The following is a 6,541-nucleotide window of genomic DNA, read 5'->3' as shown; positions in this document are numbered from 1 at the left end:
GTCCAGCCTGCCCTAGCAGGGCTCGGGGGCTCGACTTCTCGGGGGCTCAGTGACTCCGGCTGGGCATCAGGCATGGGGAGGCCCGCGGGAGCTCTCGCGGCTCGCACGCCCAGGGGAGGACTGCCCAGGACCCATAGAGCTCCATTGGTCCCGGGCACTTTGTCATGCCGCGGGAGGAGGGAGCCCCGGATGGCTGGGAGGTGTTGCCCGGTCATAGTGGATTTGGTCCCCGGCAGAGAACCGCCAGCCCAGGAGGGGTGTTCTGGCATACCCTGCACTTAGTAATCCAGAGGAAAGCTACTTCTCTTTCTGGGAGCCCATGCGCACCGAGTGACAGAGGGGACCCGGGGGGGGGGGCGCCCGAACTCCTGGAGCCCTGGCTGGGATCGGGGAGGTGAATGAGCCCCCATCGGGACTTCCAGGGCAGCCCGGCCATCTGGTCGCCCCATTGGAAAGCATTGCGTGCAACCAGATGGCCGAGGGGAAAGGTACGAACCAGATGGCCGGGACTGAAAGGACACCCATCTGCCTGCCCCAAGCCTTCACCGTAGGGCTCCCGCCTGCCCTTGCAGGGCTCGGGGATGCGCTTCCCATGGGCTCAGAGACCCTGGCTGGGCCTCAGACACTGGGAGGCCCACAGGTGCTCTCGGGCAAAGACGCCCGGGGGAGGACTGCCCGGCACCGATGTAGCCCGTACCCTGGCACCTTGACATGGCATGGGCCGGTCAGAGGGAGCCCCGGAGGCTGGGAGGTGTTGTCTGGGCCCAGCCCATCTGGTCCCCGGCTGAGAACTGCCAGCCCTGGAGGAGTGTCCCGGCATACCCTGCCCCTAGTAATCCGGAGGAAGGCTACCCCTCTTTCTGTGAACCCGTGCACACCGAGAGACTCAGGGGACCCTAGAACTGGACGCGCCTGACCTCCTGGAGCCCTGGCTGTGATCAGGGAGGCGAATGAGCCCTCATCTGGACTTCCAGGACAGGCCGGACATCTGGTCACCCCATTGGAAAGCATTGCATGTGACCAGATGGCCGAGGGGAAAGGTGCGACCAGATGGCCAGGACCGAAATGACTCCCATCTGCCTGCCCTGAGCCTTCGCGGTAGGGCTCCCACCTGCCCACGCAGGGCTCGGGAGCTCTGCGTCCAGGGGTGCTCAGGGACCCCGGCTTGGCCTCAGGCATAGGGAGGACCACCATAACTCTTGGGCCCAGACGCTGGGGGAGGACTGCCCGGGACCCATAGAGCTAGTCCCAGGCACTTTGCCATGCCGTGGGCCGGAGGAGGGAGCCCCCGGACGGAGGGGAGGTGTTGACCGGGCATAGATCATCTGGTCCCCAGCAAAGAATCACCAGCCTGGGAGGGGTGTTCCGGCATACCCAGCCCCTACTAATCCGGAGGAAAGCCACCCCTCTGTCAGGGAACCCATGCGCACCGCTACGACTCCAGGGACCCTGGGCCTGGACGCGCCCGACATCCTGGAACCCTGGTTGGGATCCAGGAGGTGAATAAGCCCTCATCGGGACTTCTGGGGCAGGCCGGCCATCTAGTCGCCCCATTGGAAAACATTGCGTGCGACCAGATGGCCGAGGGGAAAGGTGGGACCAGATGGCTGGGACCGAAAGGACTCCCATCTGCAAGCCCGAGCCGATCCATAGCAGTAGGGCTCCTGCCTGCCCTTGCAGGGCTTCGGAGCTCTGCACCAGGGACCCTTGTCCTGGGCAGATGGACACTTGGCAGGCCGCAGGACGGGTGCTTCCACACCCCAGGCCCTGACCGAAACCCAGGCCCCAGGGCTGGTCCCTGCTCCTCAACCCAGCCAGGCCAGGGAGATCGGGGAGCTTGCCCGGGCACATGGGACCCCTGTCCTGGGCCCACAGACGTGCGCTCGATTCCCACACATCTTTTCCATAATTCTGTGTAGTGGCGTAATGAAATTTCCGCCCAGTCCTAGTATAAATGGGCCATTCTGTATTCGTAATCCATGTGATGTTAAGAACCCTCTCTCCGCCGAGAGGCGTCCAAAATTATGGGCGACCCTAAAGGCGTACTGGCTGTCAGTATAAATATCGACAGTCAGTACCTCACTCAACTCACAAGCCCAAAGAAGGGTAACCAGCTGTGCAACTTGGGCTGATTGGTATGGGACACGGGATGTCTCAACTATCATGTGTTACGTTGTAATTGCATATGCTGCAGTGGTGGTGCCATCTGGTAGTTTGAAACAAGCCCCATCGACATATAGTTCCCCTTGGGGTTCAGATAGGGGAACATCAGTCAGGTCTACCCGCCCTTTTGTCTCCTCTTCCGTTCTGTACACACAAACATGTGCATCTGTGTCATTACTCATCGAAGGGAGGGGTAGTAACGGGGCTGGGCTCAGAGTGGCACATCTTTTGATGGTAATGTGCGGAGCAAACAAGGTTAGTTCATATCCAGTCAGACGTGCACTAGTAAGGTGCTGTGTCTTTGTCTTATTCAAAAGCGTATCCACAGCATGAGGTACCATTACCGTGAGATCAGTATCAAGAACGAGCCACGCCGATTGTTTGATAGAAATTGCCACCGCCGCGGCAGATCTTATGCAGCTCGGGAGGGCTCTGGCGACATTATCTAGTATAGCAGAAAAATAAGCGCAAGGTCTTTGCTTACCACGAAAACCCTGTGTTAAAACAAAAAGCGCACAACCGTCCGCCTCATGTACGTAAAGTACAAGAGACTTCTGGTAATCAGGAGTACGCAGCACAGGAGCAGAGCAAAGCGCAACCTTTAATTGCTCAAAAGCTTGCTGGCATGCAGATATCCAAGGTAGAGGTTAATGCACTTCTTTGGTGGTCAGGTAAAGGAGGGGTTTTGTAAGTAAGGAATAATTGGGGATCCAGTGCAGACAATATGAGGTAAAACCAATAAATGCACATACTTTGCGTTGGGTCTTAGGAACAGGCATTTTAGTTATAGCAGGTATGTACTCAGGTGTTAGTCTGCGACCCTCCTTTGACAGTAGGTGACCTAAGTAGGTGACCTCCTGTCGACAATATTGAACTTTGGAAAGGGACGCCTTATGGCCATGACGCACCAAATGCAACAGCAATTTAACAGTGGCATCTTTATAGCCATCCTCAGTATCGGAGGCCACAAGGAGGTCGTCAACGTACTGCAATAGCACATTACCAGTGGGAAGTAACAAAGAATCCCAATTGAGTTTTTAAAGCTTGACTATAGATACTAGGACATTCTGTATAGCCTTGAGGAGCACAACAGAATCTAAAGCTCCTGCCGGAAAGGGAAAATCCAAACAGATATCTGCTATCTGTATGAATTGAAATGCTAAAGAAAGCATTCTTCCAATCAATCACGGAAAATAATTTTGCTGATGGGGGAATCATTGTCAATATCGTGGTAATGTCTGGCATTCCAGGATATTGGGGCACAACTATTTTATTGACCTCTCGGAGGTCAATTACAAAGCGATAAACATCAGAAGAGTCCAAGGGTGTCTTCTTAAGAATCAGAAGGATAGGCTATTACACACATTCGCCACTGTTTCCTCAACCATACCAGACTTAATCAAATCCTGTATTATTTCTAACAAGGCCTTTTCTCCTGCTTGTGAAATCTTATACTGGGGAATACGTGGCAATACAGCATTGTCTTTGATCTGAATAGAGACCAGCAGGATCTGGAGTAACCCCACATCCGTGTCTCCTGCTGCCCATAAGCTACGGGGCACCTCTTAGAATTCAGTGGGGAGGGGTGCGTCCTTTGCAAAGCATTATTTTGCATGAGCCACTTGAGGCCCAATGGTCATGTAAACACCATCTGGAGAACAAAAGATGGTGGCATGTAATCGCTGCAACAAATCCAATCCCATCAAATTCTCCCCACAATTTGTCGTAAACAGGAACGGCGAATCCACCGTAAAAGGACCAATAGTCAGAGCAAGAGATTTGGAAATGTGGCTCTCAACCGGCATGCCTGAGAAACCTACCGAAACATTGTTTTGGCCAGACAGAGCTGTCCCTGGGACCAGCGAATGAGAAACAGAGCTATTCATAGCACCCGTGTCAAGCAAGAATGTTTTGGGCGTGCCTTGCAAATCCACAGTGACATAAGGTCCCCGCTGATCTACAGTAACCGGTCCCTTACCCTGTCCCTTGCTGTCCTAGCTGTGGGACATCCCCGTCACTTCATCCATGCCATAGTCGTCATGATAGTACTGCCTTTCCTGCGGTTTATCGAAATAGTTCTGATGAGCATACAATGTATCCTCAGACTGTCCCTCTCCTCGGCCTCCTTCCCCTCTACCATGTCCTCTAAAACCCCTACCTCTCGAGGCCTTAACTTTCTGCAGCAACTCTGGACACTCCACGGTCCCCCAAATATGCCACAATATCTCCTCGAGCGGAATGTTGTGTCCCCTTCCTCACTGCCTGGGTTTGCGACAGGGGCAGCATGCACTACTCGTGGTAGGATAGATCCAGTGAACTGTACCGGCTCACAGTTCTTCAAGACTGCCAAACAGCAACATCTCACTCTCATATACTCCTCCAAACTGCCCATCCCATGGTGCATTTGGCTCCCCTATAGGGATGACAAATCATTAATGGGTATACTAGCGAACTTAAATATTCACTATTTGGGTGATCTGTTTCACGGGGGGGTCAAAACCTGGGAACAGGTGTCATGTCGAGTGGCAGGGGTCACGACTTTAGACATGTTCCAATACCATAGACTCCACAGCGCTCTCCGTGAATTGTTGACAGGTGGCATGGTAGAACCGGCAGAGATGCCCTCATTGACATATCTATTACAAACCCCTACTACACAGCATGGTATAACTCGATTGTATGCATCATTTTACAAGTCTTGTGAGTACCCCAAATTAAAATTTCAAGCAGATTGGGAAGCTGAGCTAAACACGACACTAACTGATGAACAATGGGCATGGTGTTTTGCCTCTGTGAGGTCCATCTGCTAATACAATTTAAATATATACATAGAACATACTATACACCAGTTAGATTGCATGAATACGGGCTACGTGAGGACGACGCCTGCCCAAGGTGGTCCGCTAGCCACGCTACCTTTCTACATCTGACGTGGACTTGTCTGGGTATTAGTACCTTTTGGCGCAAGTTATACCAGATCCTTTCAGAAATGTTGTCTGTGGAGTTGCCTGAGGTGCCTCTTGCAACTCTGTTGGGGTATGTGAAGGAGGCCCCAAAGGGGGTACGAAAACTCGCAGCCATCAGCCTATTACTAGCAAAGAGAAGAGTTGCCATAAGATGGAGGGGGGGCCCTTTGCCCACGATCGACGATTGGGTAAAAGATTTGGCATATTGCTCTACTCAGTCTGACAATTATAATACACACATGCCTGCACGATGCACACCTAAAGACATATGGGGACTGTACAGACAATATTTGTTGGACAAAGCTGGGACCAGAGATCCCCAGGAAGAGTTGGATAGAACTGGAGTGGGGTGAATTTAAGCAGAACTAATTGTTTGCTGTTCTACATCTCAACGCTATATCAGCCTGCTGGATTATAGTCACATGGAAAGTCTGCCGATTTGGGAACTACTAAGGGCCTATGGACTCTGTTTTTATGGGGATTTTAATGTTACTTATGTTGCTATTATTCTTTTTGCCTTTTTCCTTCTCTGGTGTCATGACAATAATGTATGGTCTCTTTCCACGGTTGCATAGTGTCACAAGATGAAAAGGGAAATTGCTGCTACCAAATGTTGAATATATGCTGCATTTGTCTTCCAAATGTGATCATGTGATCTATCTGAATGTAACTGAAATTGCTGTTGTTGAAAATAAAGTTTAAAAAACCCCCAAAAAACATAGACAATCACTGCGCCAATGCCCCTCCATTTTACAGTACACACATTGGTTGTACCCCATGGGCACACCTGGTGTACTATTCTGGTCAGACCGGGGCCCCCGCTGGACCGAACCCCTTCCTACTCCATTCCCCCTCACCACTTGCTGCATCAACACCTTCGTCTTCAACTCCTTTGACTTTTTCTCCACCTTCTCCTTGTCCTCATTCTCTCTATGCTTGTAGTATTGGGCCATACTCAAGATTACTGATGGGGATGAGGTAACCTAGTCATAACCTAGTCGCAATCTCAGGAAGCAAATTAGTGACAAACCTGTTGACGAACAAACGAACCCCACCCTCCAGTGACAGATCTTGGCCACTAAAATCCAGAAACACCCCTTCAAACCTAGTAAAGAAATTGGACACACTTTCATCCTTCTTCTGACGACACGCAGTCAACTTGTCCCAATCCACTCGTCTCAGCGGGATAAGGGAATGCATGTAAGTGATAATACGCCCCGGCAAGGCTAATACCTCTGACTTCGGTTTCTCACTGGGCTTGCGCTCCTTATCCCATGTCCTGATCTCATCCCATGTTCCACCCAATTTCACCACATGATCCTGCGTATGCACATGTCTCCATATATCTACTGGCACCAACAGACCGAAAAACAACTCTATATCAGCTAATGTCATCACTGTGAAGGAGGCTG

The sequence above is a fragment of the Triturus cristatus genome, chromosome 7 (assembly GCF_964204655.1).
Source record: "Triturus cristatus chromosome 7, aTriCri1.1, whole genome shotgun sequence".
In the NCBI taxonomy this organism is placed as follows: domain Eukaryota; kingdom Metazoa; phylum Chordata; class Amphibia; order Caudata; family Salamandridae; genus Triturus; species Triturus cristatus.
The sequence above is the reverse complement of the archived record's forward strand: the minus strand, read 5'-3'. Positions refer to the sequence as shown.